Source organism: Barbatula barbatula (genome assembly GCF_947034865.1).
Source record: "Barbatula barbatula genome assembly, chromosome: 8".
Classification (NCBI taxonomy): Eukaryota; Metazoa; Chordata; class Actinopteri; order Cypriniformes; family Nemacheilidae; genus Barbatula; species Barbatula barbatula.
Genome location: NC_136771.1, coordinates 3,216,845 through 3,234,469, shown reverse-complemented (window position 1 = coordinate 3,234,469; position 17,625 = coordinate 3,216,845). Strand labels below are relative to the sequence as shown.

General features: G+C 38.7%; 1 pseudogene across 1 annotated transcript; it reads left to right on the top strand.

Moving 5' to 3' along the window:
* On the top strand, positions 1 to 17,625 carry LOC306897832 (complement C3-like; annotated as a pseudogene). Its single transcript, XR_013788336.1, has 40 exons — positions 1 to 84; positions 157 to 352; positions 1,275 to 1,440; positions 1,560 to 1,633; positions 1,719 to 1,807; positions 1,981 to 2,063; positions 2,142 to 2,229; positions 2,480 to 2,582; positions 2,698 to 2,818; positions 2,913 to 3,028; positions 3,137 to 3,283; positions 3,440 to 3,649; positions 4,386 to 4,577; positions 5,434 to 5,586; positions 5,802 to 5,931; positions 6,011 to 6,055; positions 6,197 to 6,296; positions 6,382 to 6,464; positions 6,542 to 6,681; positions 6,846 to 7,058; positions 7,203 to 7,263; positions 7,436 to 7,525; positions 7,861 to 8,064; positions 8,182 to 8,257; positions 8,365 to 8,524; positions 8,752 to 8,847; positions 9,003 to 9,159; positions 10,047 to 10,210; positions 10,449 to 10,607; positions 10,722 to 10,781; positions 10,864 to 10,954; positions 11,039 to 11,087; positions 11,199 to 11,274; positions 11,354 to 11,443; positions 11,542 to 11,647; positions 12,073 to 12,162; positions 12,267 to 12,347; positions 12,471 to 12,554; positions 12,642 to 12,771; positions 15,310 to 17,625. The product of XR_013788336.1 is annotated as a complement C3-like (transcript).

The window sequence follows — 17,625 nt, the reverse complement described above, 5'->3', positions numbered from 1 at the left end:
ACAGTCCGTCAGGATGAATGTGCACCTGCTGTGGTCCACTATTGTTCTTCTCTCTTCACCTCTCCTCACATTATGTGACCCGCTGTGAGTATTCATAACACTATCAGCATCTAGATTGTAGATTGTATTTAAAAGAATGTGATTTTATCTTCTCAGATTCGTTCTGTCGGCTCCTAACTTGCTGAGGGTGGATTCCTCAGAGAACGTGTTTGTGGAGGCTCAGGATTATAATGGAGGAGATTTGAGTGTGAACATTATAGTGAAAAACTTCCCAAACAAAAACAATGATCTGTTGCACAAAACTGTGATCCTGACAAGGGAAAATAACTTCCAGGTCCTTACAGACATAAAGGTGACACATCTCTGTTCTGTGCACTTCTGCGAGCATGTAGGAATATAGTTAAAGATAGCGTATTTCCGGCAGTTTCTGACAATCTCATATTAATCTTGTGTGCCTATAGAGTAGTTGTCATAACTTCGAAGAGTATTTAGTTTTATCAAATCTATAAAAGAGAGAAACAGATGTCCGATAATTTCCAGAAAACACGAGCTGCTAGAGGAGGGACAAGTCGAGAGAGTGGGATGGAACTACAGCACGAGCAAGCAACACATTATCACGTTAATCCCTTAATCGTGTTTTGTACATTATGCACGTACACGCCGATTGCCAACAAAACACAAACTTATGACTTAGTTTGACTTATCGCGCGCAGTTCATGTCCGTCATTTATTAGCACTGGGACCACGCCAGTTTCAAACGATCTCCAGGGTTAAATTCACAGTTTATATAACATACATCACCGAAATGCTGTGAAAAAACAAACACAGTTAAACTTGACTTTCGCAAGAGTAATGAGCTGCAGCTCAGCACAGCCATCTTGACGCAGCGCAAACAACCCTGATGGTAAGCGGGTCTTGCTCGTCGGTTGGCTCGTGGGCGAGCTCTTTGGCCTTCGCCTTGCTTTTGACCAATAAAAGGAATAGGATCCCTTTGACGACACAGGGATCCAGAATTAGAAAAAAACTTTCCGAAACAATTTGGAGTGCTCTGGGTGTGTATCAAGTACAGAAATACTACGTCATACGTTTTTAACAAGTTGACCATGTTAAGCATGAGAAGCCAGCACGTTTAACAGTGTAAAGAAGGCAGAATGCATGACATAGCCTGATACCTGATCTTTATAGTTTTGTCACAGCAGCAAAACAAGTTTTGTGAATGATGTTGAACTTTTCAAATGCTTAAGTTTTTATTCTTTGCCATTTTGGTTGTGTAGATTCCTGCCAACAAAATGTTATTCGAGAGAGATGCGGAGAAGCAGTTTGTGTATTTACAGGCTCAATTTCCTTCTAAATCCCTTGAGAAAGTGGTCATGGTGTCATTTCAGTCTGGATATATATTTGTACAGACAGACAAACCCATCTACACACCTGCTAGCACAGGTAACATCAGCATGACATCAGTTACAACAAGTTTTGATGATTTTTCATTTATTCTCCACAGCTGAAGTAAACTATATACAGTGGATAATGATGCATGACTCTCTCAATCCTGTTTGTAGTTCAGTACCGGGTTTTCTCTCTGACTCCAAACCTGCTTCCACACAGTCAGTCTGAAATCTCAGTGGATATCATGGTACAAACTTCAATATGAGCTCACGGTTATTCTAGACACAAATACATCACATTTCATCAATATCTCATGAGACATTTCTTTAAAGAATCCACAAGGCATCACGGTTGCAACCGAAAAGGTTGCTCCAACGCAAGGGATGAAGTCTGGAAGATATCAAATCTCTGAATTTGCCAGGTTTGCTCATATATATCCCATTCAGCCTTAAATGATCATTATTGTCTGTATAAGAAAGATTAAAATAGCCCATCACTGTACATAGTGGATGTGAAATCTGTTTTTGTTTAAACTCTATTCGTGGTCTGACGTTTGTTTTAATGTTATAAAATCTAACATGTTTATGTTTTAAGTCCTGGGATCTGGAAGGTGATCACACGGTACGCAAACACCCCGCAGAAGACATTCACTGCAGACTTCGAGGTCAAGGAATACAGTAAGATTATGTCAACAAAACCAGCGTGTTGTGCAATATTGAGATTTGGTTTAATTAATAATTTGTTTTGGTTTGTAGTGCTTCCAACTTTTGAAGTCACATTAACCCTCGGGACGTCGTTCTTCTATGTTCGTGATTTGCGTCTAACAGTTGACATTACTGCAGAGTAAGAGGAACGACCCTTTCATTGCATGTAAATTTAATTTTAAGGAGTTTGGAGACAGTGAAATAACTTCAAGTTGTCTTGACGTTCCTGAGCTTTAACAGCAGTAAAAGTTGAAAGGTGTACATGAGCCCCCACATCAATTGTTCCTACAATTCTTGAATTTTGGAAAAGCTCATTATTGACCTGTGGCCGTGAGAGATGGTAGAGATCCTAGAAATGCTAAGGAATTAAAGACTGTATGTGTTTTTAGGTATCTGTTTGGGAAAAAGGTTGAGGGACAAGCGTTTGTGGTGTTTGGTGTGATGCATGGTGACAGTAAAACAAGTATCACCGCCTCTCTACAAAGAGTCCCAGTGAGCATTACAGACAAGCATGAACAAACCTGATCTTACAAATTCTGCTGTACTAAACAAATTCAGTTAACATTATACACATATTAATAATGCTCCCTGTCTGATATATAAACAGATAGCTGAAGGAGAGGGTTCAGCAGATCTGACCAGGGACATGATCACTCAGACCTTTCCAGACATCAACCAGCTGGTTGGGAAATCAATCTTTGTTTCGGTCAGCGTTTTAACAGACACCGGTGAGATCAACACACTTTGTTTATCTGTTGTTTATTATGTTTATGTGTATGTGTCTACATACTGTCAACACAATGATGTGTGTGTGTTTTACAGGCGGTGAAATGGTGGAAGCACAAAAGAGAGGCATTCAGATTGTGACGTCACCATACACCATCCACTTCAAGAGAACACCTCAATTCTTCAAACCTGGAATGCCCTTTGACGTCTCGGTGTGAATCTAGACTAAAAGGATTAAACTGAAAAGACATTTATTATAAATATGTGAATTTACCGGATGTTTTACTTGTTCCGTTATTTTTTTCTGTGCCTTCAAAAAGGTTTACGTGACAAATCCTGACCAGACGCCCGCTAAAAGTGTGCAAGTGAAGGTCAACCCTGGCGGGGTCAGAGGTCAAACAAACGCCAATGGCATTGTGAAGGTCACCGTCAATTCTAAGAGTGATTCTACATTACTGCAGATCACCGTAAGACCGGCCTCATTGTTGATCTAGTTCAGGATATTCAATTGAAACTATTTGAACTGAATAGTTGGGAAACTGTTGCTAGTTATTTACAGTATATCTGCATATACATGCACTCATACAATCCTTTTTACTACATTCATTTTTATATCTTTTCAGGCAAAGACCACAGATCCAGAATGACGAGATGAACAGCAGGCAGTAAATACTATGACAGCTCAAGCGTACAGTCCCAAAAGCAACTCCCAAAACTACCTGCACGTGGTCATTGATGCTGCGGAGCTCGAGATCGGTGATCAAATGAAAGTCATTCTGATTAGGCCTACAGGAAAAAGTCCAGGAGCCAAAGATCAAGATTACACGTACATGGTGAGAGAAATTTGCTGTATGGTACAATGGTAAAATGAAAACCGCCTGCACAGAACTTTTTATTCTTAAAAGGACAGTTCACCCAAAAATAAAAATTCTGTCATCACTTACTGTTGATGCCAGGTTGTTCCATACCAGTATAAATGTCTTTGTTCTGCTAAAAACAAAGAAAATATTTTGCAGAATGTCAGTGACCGAACAGATCTCATAAACCATTGACTTCCATCGTATTTACTTTCCCTACTATGGCAGTAAATGGGGTATGTGATCTGTTTGGTTACTTGCATTCTTCAAAATAGTTATTTTTTCTTTGAGAGAATTTTCATTTTGGGATAGTCTTTCCCTTTAAGGGGGATGCGTGGCAAGATAATGGAAGACAATGACCACTGCTACTGGTTTTGATCACACAATGTTTACAGATCAGTTAGTACTACATTTGCAGGTCAGTACAGACACTGTAATATTAAATCTTTGCATGATTATAATCATAATAAATCCTGATTCCAACTCCATACAAAAGTGAGAGTCCGAAGGCTTTAAAGTTCACAAGCTTACAATTACTTCATTCAATAGGTTGGCAAAACAAAGTAACGGCATAAACATGTCCAGTCAAAAATCACATTCTGTCCTATATTTGTAAATATATTTACAGTAATTTTATAATGACCACGTCAAGACTGGAAAAATCATATTGTATTTGAATACCCAGGTGTCTTTTTATTCATGTTATTTTCAGATCATCAGTAAAGGACAGATTGTGATGGTGGACAGGTATAAGAGAAAAGGACAGACTTTAGTTACTCTGTCTCTGCCTGTGACCAAAGACATGGTGCCGTCTTTCCGCTTTGTGGCGTATTATCATGTGGGATCAGATGAGGTGGTGTCTGACTCCGTTTGGGTTGATGTGAAGGACAGATGCACTGGAACAGTAAGTCCATTTACAAAGCTTTTCAATAGCTAGATATCACGCATCAGCAGAAGTTCTTAACAACGTGAGATATTCATGTAGTTCAGACCTCTGGCATGAACAATAAAGTTATTGGTTTAAAGCGGCCCTAACTCAGACAGTTTCTGTATATCTCATGTTAATCTTGAGTACTTACGGAATAGTATATTTAGTTTGATCACATTTATAAAAGACACATACAGCTATACGATTATTTTCGAAAACATGCGAGGCGTGTGGGGGGGAAGGGGGGCGGAACTAAAGCACATGTGCACACATTGCCAAGAAAACCGCTTCACTTACCGCCTGTGGTTCATGTCTAGAATCTTTAAGCGCTTGGACCGCCTCTCCGTCTATCAGTTACAAACAATCTCCAAATCCAGCGTTATATCCAACGTTCATATAACATTCATTGCTCAAATGCAGCGAACAAACAACACAGCTGAACTTTGCGGGCAAAGTGCTCTCTCTCTTTCCTGCACACAAGTGAAAGTGACTTGCACATACTCCTTCTCCCGCTCTCCATGGTTGATGCATGGGCGTGCATGCTTTTCCGGGAGAATTGTCCAATAAGGGACTAAGATTTTATCTTGTTGTCAACTTTCCGAAACCTGTACGAACACTGAAGGAGTGTATAGAGCACAGAAATACTACGTAATATGTTCAAACTCGTTTTTTGACAAGTTTACCATGTTAAGCATGAGAAGGCAACACGTTTAACAACTCATAAGTTAAATAAGTTTAAGAACTCATAATGCATGACACACCGTTGCACCTCCCCTTTAAGCTGACACTACATGACATCATATTCAACCCGTCTTTGTCTCTAATTCAACAGCTCAGTCTTGAGGTGGAAAACAAGTTCCGCATTTATCGTCCGGGTGATGATTTCACCTTGAAAATAACTGGAGATCCCGGAGCTAAAGTTGGGCTGGTGATGGTTAATAAGGCTGTGCATATCCTCAACAAGCACAGACTCACACAGTCAAAGGTGACACATCTCCATCAAGCTAAATAAAGCAAACCCAAAAAACGTATTTACATTTGTCAGACGCTTTTATACAAAGTGCCTTACATTGCATTATACTATACAAGTATGTGCAATCCCCTGGGATCGCACCCTCAACATAAGCATTGCTAGCGCCATGCTCTTACCACTGCGCTACAGGAAATCTTTACCTTTGATAACTGGTTTGCTATGTGTAGATCTGGGACGTGATTGAAAAACATGACACAGGTTGTACAGCGGGCAGTGGAAGAGACAGTATGGGGGTTTTCTATGACGCTGGTCTGATGTTTGAGTCCAGCATCGCTGGAGGAACCACCTCCAGAACAAGTACTTTTTCAGATAATAAAATTACTTGGATATTTATATAAAATACAGTATAATTTCTGTGTCTATAATTTTTTTATAGTGAACGAATGCCCTACTGCTTCAAAGAGAAGACGGAGATCAGAAGGTGAGAACCAGGCAAATCTAAAAGACCTCCTTTTAACTTTTTCAAAAGTTTAAACTGGTCCCCAAACCTTTCCTATTTTAAGTTTGGTAACCAATGATATGATTTAACATACAACAGTATCAGTCTCTTTCTATTTTACAGAAGATTATTCAGAACCTGATGACGTTTTGTCACGGACGCGGTTCTATGAGAGCTGGCTTTGGGAGGAGGTGACTGTTCCCCAATGCCAAGACGAAACCTGGTAAGTAGTAGACTGACCTGTAGAACAAAATACATTTTTCAGCTGTGTGTAAAAAAGATTATCTCCTCATTTTCTCAAATACCAGCATGCTATCAATAGACAGAGTCTTCCTGAAAGAATCCATCACAACCTGGCAAATCTTAGCCATCAGCTTGTCAAACACAAACGGTGAGTTGAAGGTTTATATGTTCAACAGTACACTATGCGGTTGTGTAACATTTTCGCTCCTGTTGTCTTTCCCAAAGGTATCTGTGTGGCAGATCCTCTGGAGATGATGTTTTTTAAGAAGTTTTTCATCGACCTCAAAATGCCGTATTCGGCCGTTCGCAACGAGCAGCTGGAAATCAAAGCCATCGTTCACAATTACATACCATTTAAAATAAAGGTAATTCTTTCTGCTGAACGTTTTATTTTTCAGTCGTTCTTACATCTGCCACTGTCTTCTTTACATCTTATTAACATAATCTCTTTATCCTTCAATCCGATCCTAATCAGGATGAATTTACTCCAGAGATTTTGAAGAGATGTTCCCTGTTTCATTTCCAACAGGTGCGTGTGGAATTTATGGAGACAGAACACATTTGCAGCGCTGCCAGTAAGAAGGGCAAATACAGAACAATGGTCGAGGTCCAACCCTTTTCTAGCAGATCCGTTCCATTCGTGATCATTCCCATGGAGTTGGGCGAACATCAGATTGAGGTGAAGGCTCTGGAGTACGATTCTTTCTACACTGATGGAGAGGAAAAGACCCTGAATGTCGTGGTAAGTCTGACGGATAATTCAAGCATTGTTATTTATTTGTTGATTGTAACATGATAAATTAACGTGGACCTGAGGAAGCAATTCTCATTTGGAATATATAATGCTGAAAAAGATGTCAGGTCGATAACTCCTTTTCTCCTTCAGTCCGAAGGTGTCCGACAAGTGTTGAGGGAGAAAACTGTGGAGCTTAATCCGGCGAAGCATGGTGAGAACAATAATATCATAAATGCAATTAAACACCTTGAAAGGACAACATGTTTGACATCAGTAACATGTGATATGCTGTTTTCTTAATCTGTACTTTAAATACAATTCCAAATGTCCTTATTAGTAGTACTCATTCCAGGCGATCTCTCACTTTTTCATCCTATTTGAAGCCGATGGAGAACAACATGAAGTAATAAAAACTTCCTCTCCAGTTGATCGGGTTCCTGACACACCTGCCAGCATTCTCATCACAGTAACCGGTAATGATGAAATGAAAAGTTACTCGAACAAGAGCCATCTTGAGGATGAACAAGCATGACCACACAAGATTCACAAACTTAACACACAACATTTTAACAAGGCAAATATGAGGGTTTAAATACAAAACTATATATAACACATGATGACGAGACAGAACTAACAAACAGGAACCAATGAACAAACTGAACTGATATACACACGACAAGGTATAGGTAAAATGATCATTTTTGTTCATTCTGTGAGCTACTCATATTTCTCCCAATTTGTTTCTATGTGGAATGGTCTCTTCATTTCACTCAAGCTGTATGATATAGGTCAAATTCGTCCCATTCAGGTGAGGAGACGCCTCAAATGGTCGAGCAGGCCATTAATGGAGATTTTATGGGTCGATTCATTTACCAACCCACCGGGAGTGCAGAGGGAACTATGATGCACATGACTCTACCTCTCATTGCCACTCATTATCTGGACAGCACCAATCAGTGGGACAAGGTCGGCCTGGACAGACGAACTGAAGCCATCAACTATATAACCACAGGTCAAAAGATGGCGACTAATTAAAACGATGCGTTTACTTGAATCTAAATTTGCTAAAAGATGCAGAGACACGTTTGAATAAAAGCAAATGTACAATCTCTTACCCTTTTTTATTAAGGTTATCAGAGGGAGCTGGCCTACCGCAAATCTGATGGGTCTTACGCTGCCTTCGTTAGTAGACCGAGCAGCACCTGGTAAAAGTTTACATTTTTAATAAACATTCTGTAGAGGTTTTCGTTCTGTCATACCATATTAAAAAAAATTTTATGCTGTATGTTATGCTTTATCCATTCTGTTAAAGGTTGACGGCATACGTGGCTAAAATCTTTGCTATGGCCAGTGAGCTCATTGCTGTAGATGAAAATGTACTCTGCAGCGCCCTCAAGTGGCTGGTTCTCAACAAACAACTGTCAGATGGATCTTTTAAAGAGGATTCACCTGTAATTCATGGGGAGATGGTTGTAAGTTACACTTTGTTTGAACTTATCTACATGGCTGGGGACAAACCATAATAACAGACACAGAGATGTTTTTTTCCTGCCGTTGCAACTGACTTGGTTTTATTTGAATAGTTTTGTGTTGTGTGTATTTTCATGACCTATAGTGCACATGCTCTATTTGATTATTCACGTTGAGCCCTGAGAATACTTGAACGTGTTTACAAAAGTCATTTTGTGCTTTGTTTCAGGGTGATGTATATGGGAACGATGGAGACGCTTCTCTGACTGCGTTTGTTCTCATCGCCATGCAAGAGAGCAGCGAGTTTTGTGCCAGATCAGTTTATGTACGTGTTGCATTCTTTACAGTTCTGTCATGATAACGCTTGGAGGGTTTAGCATAGTAGTGTGCATGACATATAAATGTATTTGGTCTTGGCGGAATAGATCTGCTGCTGCTGCTGCTGCTCACAATTTTGACCTCCTATACATATCTTTACAGCATCTTCATGACAGTATGAGAAAGGCCGGTGGCTATCTGGAAGGTAAACTTCTCAAACTGAGCAATCCGTACGCTGTGGCTATGACGTCCTACGCCATGGCCAACCTGAAAAAACTCAATAAAGATGTGTTGATGAAGCATTCCACTAAACAGGAGGGTTAGTAGTGTATACAAGCTTTAACAGAACGTCTTGGTTTACTTGACTGTAACCCTTTTCCCTTAAAAAGCGAGAACGAGAGTATTCTTTGTTCGACCAGTTACATTTAGTCATTTAGCAGATGCTTTTATCCAAAGCGACTTACAAAGTATTCAGGGAGAAATAAGCAATATGTCATACAGGAGCAATAATACGATAGGTGCTAATACAAAGTTACCAGTTTTAACAAAAGCTAAACCTGTTGAGTGAAAGAGAGAGGGTTATTTTTCTTTTTTTGGCTGTCAAGTATTCACAGAAGAGATGTGTTTTAAGTCGTTTTTTGAAGGTTGTGAGAGATGTGGTTGACCGGACAGAGTTAGGAAGAATGTTCCACCAAGTAGGAGTTGTGAAGGAGAATGAGCGGGAAAGCAATTTTCTGCCCTTATGAGAAAGCAATACAAGACGCCACTCGTTTGCTGAATGCAGGGTTCTTGATGGGGTGTAGGAGGGTGTGAAAGTATGCAGGCGCAGATCCAGTGATAGTCCTGTAGTCAAGCATCAGTGACTTGAATTGGATCCGGGCTTCAACTGGTAGCCAGTGGAGAGAGATGAAAAGGGGTGTTACATAAGCCCTTTTGGGCTCCACGATCTCACCATAGCGCTTTGAAATGCAGTAGCTTTTGATAGGGAAAATAATAACTCGCATAAATTCAGAAATCTGATGGTGTCATTTATGTTCATTTAATACATTAGCAACTGTTTTTTTATAATGTTAACAGTAACTTCTGGCATGAAAGATGCTTGTCATTTATACGTTCTGAAGTCAGTTGTAATATCAGTAACAGTATGAATAAGAAGAAAAATAGTGACATATTCCTGGACATGTTTGTGTTTTGTCTTTTAAACAGCAGGCACTGCTTGGATCGTCCCGGGACAACAATATCATTCTATAGAGGCCACAGCTTATGCCGTGCTGGCCCTCATAAAAGCAAAAGATTACGACAAAACAGGAGAAGCCGTGCACTGGCTGGCCAGACAACAATCTAACTATGGCAGTTATGCCACAACACAGGTAAACCAACAAGTTACTTGACAATTCTTAAACTCAAAATGGAATGGTGAGAGTAAGCTGTTGGCTGCAATTTGCAACCTCAACAATAGATGCCGCTAAAATCTTCAGATTCCTTCTTTAAAATTGCAGTGCATGAATGCAAAAGAAGACATTAGTATGAGATATAAGCTGCTATTTACAGATTTAATTCATGGAAAGAAAAATTGTTTAATTAGAAGACTTCACCTGTCTGTTGTAGGCGACCATTATGGTGTTCCAGGCAGTTGCTGAATACCGAACGCAGGTCATGAAAGAGAATGATTTCAATCTGTACGTGGAGGTGTTTGTGGAAGGAAGAAGCAGACCAACCAGGTGGCGTTTCAGAAAAGATAACCTGCACGTTACACATTCGAAAAAGGTGAGAAGTCGTTCAGACATCAGTGGCAGCACAATCGCTCGACAGCTTGAATGATGATAAAATAGTCCATGAAGCAAATATTTATGCCTGAAAAATGTGTGTGTCTCTCAACAGATTGATCTCAATAAGAACTTCAACGTAACGGCTAAAGGAACTGGAACAGCCACTCTCTCAGTGAGTTGACATGTACAGTCATCACATTCATGTTTATATACAGAAAGTGTGTGACACGAGTGATACCTGTGTCTGTTTTCAGGTGGTCTGGCTGTACTACGCAAAACCTGATGATAATGTTAATAATTGTAACCCGTTTGATCTAAGTGTTAAAATTGCACAAGATCATGAAGGTAGGTTTAACAAAGAATGCATATGTCATACATTTATTTCTAAACTAAAGCCTTTCATCATTTTTATGTCTTTATTCATTATAGTAAGCTATGCCAGAGCCCTTGAGAGCTACACTCTCACTTTGGAATTGTTGTAAGTTAATTTATTGAAATATTTAAGGAGTATTTTATATTATTTTATAAATATAAATCCAAATCTGGAAGAAGTTATAATAGTAAAAAGAGCTTTTATTTGTCTTGACAGAAGAGACGCCAGCATGAGTATACTGCATGTGGGTTTACTGACAGGGTTCATAGTGGATGAAAGAGATCTCGCAAAGGTACTGTCATGAAGAACTCAAGCAGCGATGCCTTATTTAAATAAATGAACTGACTTTTTTAAACAATTATATTTAACAGTTGGCCACGGTCAAAGACAGATTCATTCAGAAATTTGAGATGAACAGAGATAACTCAGAGCAAGGGTCCCTCCTCCTCTACTTCAATAAGGTATTTGAGCCGACCATGTCAGACTTTGTTTTCATGCTTTATACACTAAGTTTCTTTTGTAGTTTACTGTCGGATGTTGCCATCCTCTGCCTCAATAGGTTTCTCACAGAGAAAGAGTTAGAATCGCCTTCAGATTGCACAAGGTCAATAAAGTGGGTTTGCTTCAACCTGCTGCAGTCACCGTCTATGAATATTATTCACCAGGTGAGATATTGACACACACACACAGTTCTCTAGATCATCTCTTAATTTAAAGTGGCCCTAACTCACACAGTTTCGCGAACATAGTGCTCTCTCTCTCTCCCTCTCTCTCTCTCCTTCACACACGTGAAATTGACTCAAAGCGAATGCTCCTTCTCCCGCGCTCCATAGTTGATGCATGGGCGTACCGTGTGCTTTTCCTGGACAATTGTCCAATAAGAGACTGAGAAAAGTTGTTACGTAATGATTTTTCATGTTTGAAAAAAACTCTCTGAAACCTGTACAAACCCTGGGGGAGTGTATTGACCACAGAAATAATACGTAATATGTCCATGTTAAGAAAAAGACAACACGTTTAACATTTTGTAAAAAAATCAGAAAGCAGGACACACAGTTGCACAACCCCTTTAACTCTTGTCTTTTCTCAGAAGCACACTGTACAAAGTTCTACCACCCTGATAAAGTGGACGGTGCTCTGACCAGATTATGTCATGGAGATGTGTGTCAGTGTGCTGAAGGTACAGTCAATAGACACGTACTGCGTACTATGAATATGGCCAATTTTAAAGGATGAAATATTTGTGTTGGTGTGTGTGTGTGCATATAAACTGTTTTTACACAGAAAACTGCAGTTATCAGAATAAAAACAAGATCGAAGCAGATCAACGTCTGGAAAAGGCTTGCGGAGCAAGCGTGGATTATGGTATACATTTTCATTAGTGTGTGTTCATTGTTTTCTGCAGTGGTTCAGATGCAACACAAAAGATTTGGCCACTAAAATATATTTTACCGGACTGGTAAAAATAATAATGTATGTATTTCACAGTTTATAAAGTCACAGTGGAGGGGATGAATCCGGGGACACACACAGACGTCTATAATATGAAGGTGAATCAAGTCTTAAAAGAAGGTATGGTTCATTCATCCTGTGTCTATCAGTGCATTTTGAAATCAACACTGTACTGAGTGTTAAAGTTGAACTGTGACCGTCCTACAGGAATTTGTGAGGATGTGAAAGAGCAGCATGTGCAAACCTTCCTGGCTTCTTCCATCTGCAGAAATTCTTTGGGATTATTACATGGCAAGTCGTACCTCATCATGGGTAAAACAGGGATTTTCCCAAAGGGGTAAGTCTGCAGTAAATGTTTGTCACTGTAACTGAGTAGAGGTGAGTTCCCAAAGCATCATACGTGGGCAAAGATAGAAGACTCTCGTAAAAACTTGTAAAGCAACTTTAAATAAAGCTCAAAAAAAAGATCAAAACCAATCATCTTATTTGGGTGAATCAAATTTCGAGTGGCCTATTCATAAAGAGAGTAATTTACTGCTTCCTAAAAGGATGTTTTATGTCACCTACTGCTACTGGTACCTACTGATTCTTCTCAATTAAGTTTTACATTTACCTGCGAATTGCAACCAATGGCTCTCTCCAACCCTCATCCCTCCCTTTCAAAGCACTACGGTGGCTGACCTAGAACTAAGATGTCATCACTTTTCCGCTTCTTTGCCGAAAGAGATAATGTTTTTAGAAAACGTGACTCTCGAGCACTTTGTCCGTTTAGGGCTACTGTAGAAACAACATGTAGAATTCCATCAGGGGCGTTTCCTCCGAGGAGGCAAGGGAGGCAGTGCCTCCCCTCCCCCTCGAAAATAATCGAATGAGAATATTATTAACAGTTCAGAAATAAAATAGGACAGCTGATAGAATATATTAAGCGAAACTCGAAAGAAATCCAAAGGGAGGCAGCGTTTCTCTTGCCTCCTCTAAGCTCATTGACTTTACATATAACCCCTAAAGCGTGCCGTGAGTTTGAGTGGGGGTAATTGAAAAGAATGGAGAAAAGTCACGTGAGAGGAGGCAATGCCTCCAACGGGCTATGATTGGATTAACTCATCAGCGAGATCCCGCCTTCCTGCTCGTCTTCGTCATTCATTTTAAACTGCGGGCGCTAAATTAGATTGAACGTTAATTAAATTGTTTTATTAGTTGTATTAATCGGAGTTTAGGATTCGTTTCGCAGATGGCGGAGGCAGAGGAGTTATCGATTGTTGACAGAATATTACGTGGTTCAGATTTGTTCAAAAACGTTTGCTTGTGATCAGGCTTGCTCAGGATAAGAGCAAGTTTAAAGTAAGTCACATCTATTTGATTTGATCTCTTAAATGCTTTGAATATTTCTGGGACTGCTAATAATTAAATTGATGGTATTGGTAATGATCAGGGCCAGACGGAATGCGCGTCCGCGGACCACGGGTACCCGCGGATATTTCCGCGGAAGAGTAAGCATCAAGTAGGCTACTCTGCTGTTTAGTGTTTCAATCTGATGATTTTATGGCGTGGTCGATTCCAAAGACATCCACAGTCTACTTCTCAAGCGAATCTAATAGATCGTAATCGTTTCTAAAATAGGCTACAGAACAAGCGAATTTTACCTCAAGCAAAGCAAAAGTAAAACTAATGAAGCAATCTGTCTATATAAATGTCCACACGATATGGTTGTCGTGTTCGTATTGCATCACATGTTTTTGTTGATAAAAGCAAGCTTAGCCTACACATAAAACTTGGGTTTAAGAAGCGCTGCGTAATCAGACGCAGTAAACTCACACACAATAATGCAATGAGCGAACAAGTTTATTAAAGCGCTTATGTTTTTTTCCACATAAATTCCTTTCTTCTTCATCTCATGTGCTGAGACAGTAACACTGAAAGATCCATTAAAGTAGTCAAAAACACGACTGAGATCGTCATAGTTTAAAGCTGTGAACAGCATTTACATGTATGATCGTCATTATAAAAATATGTCATTCTGCATGTTAAATGTATATTATAAATAAACAAGTAGGTCTATATTCAATAATGGTGTTTATAAAACATGTTGATAACGTTTTTATTTAGGTTTAATTGCAATTTTGACAGCTGATTTGTAAATGCTTTTATTTTGTAAAGTTTAAAGGCCCATTCTCTCAAATCTTTTAACAAATTTATTTTAAAACCTTTTTTCAACTTATAACATATTTCAAACAATATAAAAACTATTCGGCAGATTAAGAAAAAAATTCTGCGCAGAATTAACAAAAAAAGTCTGCAGATTCCGTCTGGCCCTGGTAATGATGTAATTCTTATATAGGAAATATAGTACCAGAGGAAGATGAAGGTGGTGTTGATGTACCTTTTCCCAAAGCAGGAACTACAAAAATCAGAAGTACATACTGTAATGAACTTGTAGTAATTAAAAGGAATTTTTCACACATAAACACTGAAATGACTGACAAACGCACTTGTTAATAGTACAGAGATGAACAAAAATTACATGGGTAGAAATCTGCCTCCTCATTTTTTAAGTCCACCGCACACCACTGAATTCCATGTAAGGTGACTATGTGTATGTAGATAGAAATAGATCATTCTAAGGTAATATAAACATAACCCATCATTATGTATGGTCTTTATACACTTCTGAAGATACAGTTATGTATATTTGTCATAGAGTATTCTTGTGACCTAACCGCGTGTCTTATTACTTTTAAGAACTGGCTCTTTTAACAGCAGCCAGTGTTAATGACGAGGCTTCAAATGTGGAAATGTGGGCTTCCCTGGTCTCTGTAAAATACATTTTTTTCTTCAGTTTCTCAATAACTCATCGTCACTTCTCTGACGTTTACAGACTGGAGTTCATTCTGGGTGAGCAGACGTGGATCGAGTACTGGCCAACAAGAGAGGAGAGCATGACATCAGAACACAGGGACAGATATGTGGGCATCCTTCAACTCAGCAATAATCTCCTTACACAAGGATGTACTGAATAACAAGCATTTCTTCATTTGATCAGACGATCATATATTCTGTCTATCGTGGATAAAGACTCCAAATAAAGATGTTCAAGATCAGATACAGTAACCCAAACGTTCAGACACTACATTATTCATGTATGAATAATGGATTGGAAACTAAAACAAAAAGTTTTAGGTATATTAAATCAGTAAATTCAAAAAGATTTTAAGTCAATAATATTCTGTTTAATTTGTTTATATGTCATATAAATATAAAATATAAACATGTTACAGTATACACAGAAATCAACCTGCAGAATCAGAAGGAGAGTAAAAGTGATATTGAAGTGAAGACTTCTTTTTGTGAAATATCTTGCAAGTTTATTTGTTTCACGACGCCTTAAGGTGCACGGAAACAAGTTGTTTGAAACAGTAGTATTTATTTCTTGAACTTTAAGCACCAGCGAAATCTAATTGAATCCTTTTATAAAAAAAAGAGCCATGAGGACGCCGATATTCTCCTGTCCGCTGACAAAATTCCTATTTAAAAGATAAGCATTCAAAACTAACAGTGTGCGCTCCAAACAATTTAGAAATTTCATGACATCATGCTACACTTCAGCCGCTTGTCAAAGTTCTCTTCCAATCAAATTGGCTTTAGATTCAAATAGTCCCCTCCCTTCAGTTGTGGAAGCGGCAACTCATATGTCTACACAGAATGTTATATGTCAAAACAACATGGAAGCGATCATATCCTTGATGAGTAAAGGAAAAGACAACCGCCAGTGTACACCAACCTACTGTAAATAACAAAGCTTGGAATGACACATTAGTGGTATCACTGATCTTCCATTTTATTCAACACATTAAAGGAGAAGATAAGAAAGAGCAAAAGCAAACAATGTGTGTGAATACTTTAGTCAGTAAAGTTAAATAGAGCTACTTAGTATCTGATCTCTACAGCTGTGTCTGTCATTTACACTTAAATATGCACAGTGTTCTTTCATATCTATCTATATTCCTCAAGTTTTTTTGTTTACACTGCTAAATATCTTTAAAATAGATAATAGTAATTTGACCTATGTTTTATTTTGAAAACAGCCAGTAAATTAGATGATTCATTATATTATTATAACTGTGTAATACACTTTTACTAACAAGCGCTGCGGACCTGTTTACCAGTTAAGTCACATGACATTTGATATATACCCTATTGTATTTAATTCTACTCTAGTGGAATTAGTGTCAGAGAGAAACTAACATAAAAAACAAAGAGTCTGCCCAATTAAAACAAACACTGATCACCATACTGATGACATCAAACGCTTTATTTTCAGTAAAACATGAACAGAACAGAATAACATAAATAAGTAAATATGTTAATAGTGTTTGTGGAGTTGTGGCTAAAGTCTGTTGTAGTTGTTGTTTTCTTTCATTCTGTTCTTGTTGTTTCTGTGTTCATCAGTGATTCTGCTAGTTATCATTTGATTATCTCATTGACTAAAACACTCAGTGTCACATTTTGTAGTATGCACACTAAGCAGTATTCATTTCATCTGGGCTAACCCATGTGGGGCCTACATGGAACCCTCGTTCGAAACCAGCTGAGGCCCAGAAGACAGCCCACATCCAACCCAACTGGTCCTCATGTGTCATTGCTGGCTGGGTAGGCCCAACACCGTAGTATGAGAAACATCCCCATATCATGATCCTTGAGCCACCATGCTTCACGTCTTGACAGTGTACTGTGGCTTAAATTCAGTGTCCTGAAGTCCTTGAACTCCACACTGCAATAACACAGAATAAGCAGCATGCATGTCATGACTGTTGGATCAGTTGCTTTTCTCTACTACACCTACTTAGTAAAATATTTTCCATATAAAAATAGACTTAATAATTTCTGAAAGAGTGATGGATCTGGTAAGTGATGTTGGACTGCTATTATTTTGAACATAACTGTATATATGAAGGGTCTTTCAAACTTTCAAATATCATGTTTTTTATTATGTTAACATGTATTTTCAAATCAGTCTTTCCTGTAGCTAAGTGGTAAGAGTGTGGCGCTAGCAATGCCAAGTCCATGGGTTCGACATAAATATAGGATAATGTAAATCGCTTTGGATAAAAGCGTCTGCCAAATGCATAAATGTAAATGTAACAAACCAACTGCAGTTTGATTGATATTAGTTGGACTGCACAATAAAAAACTT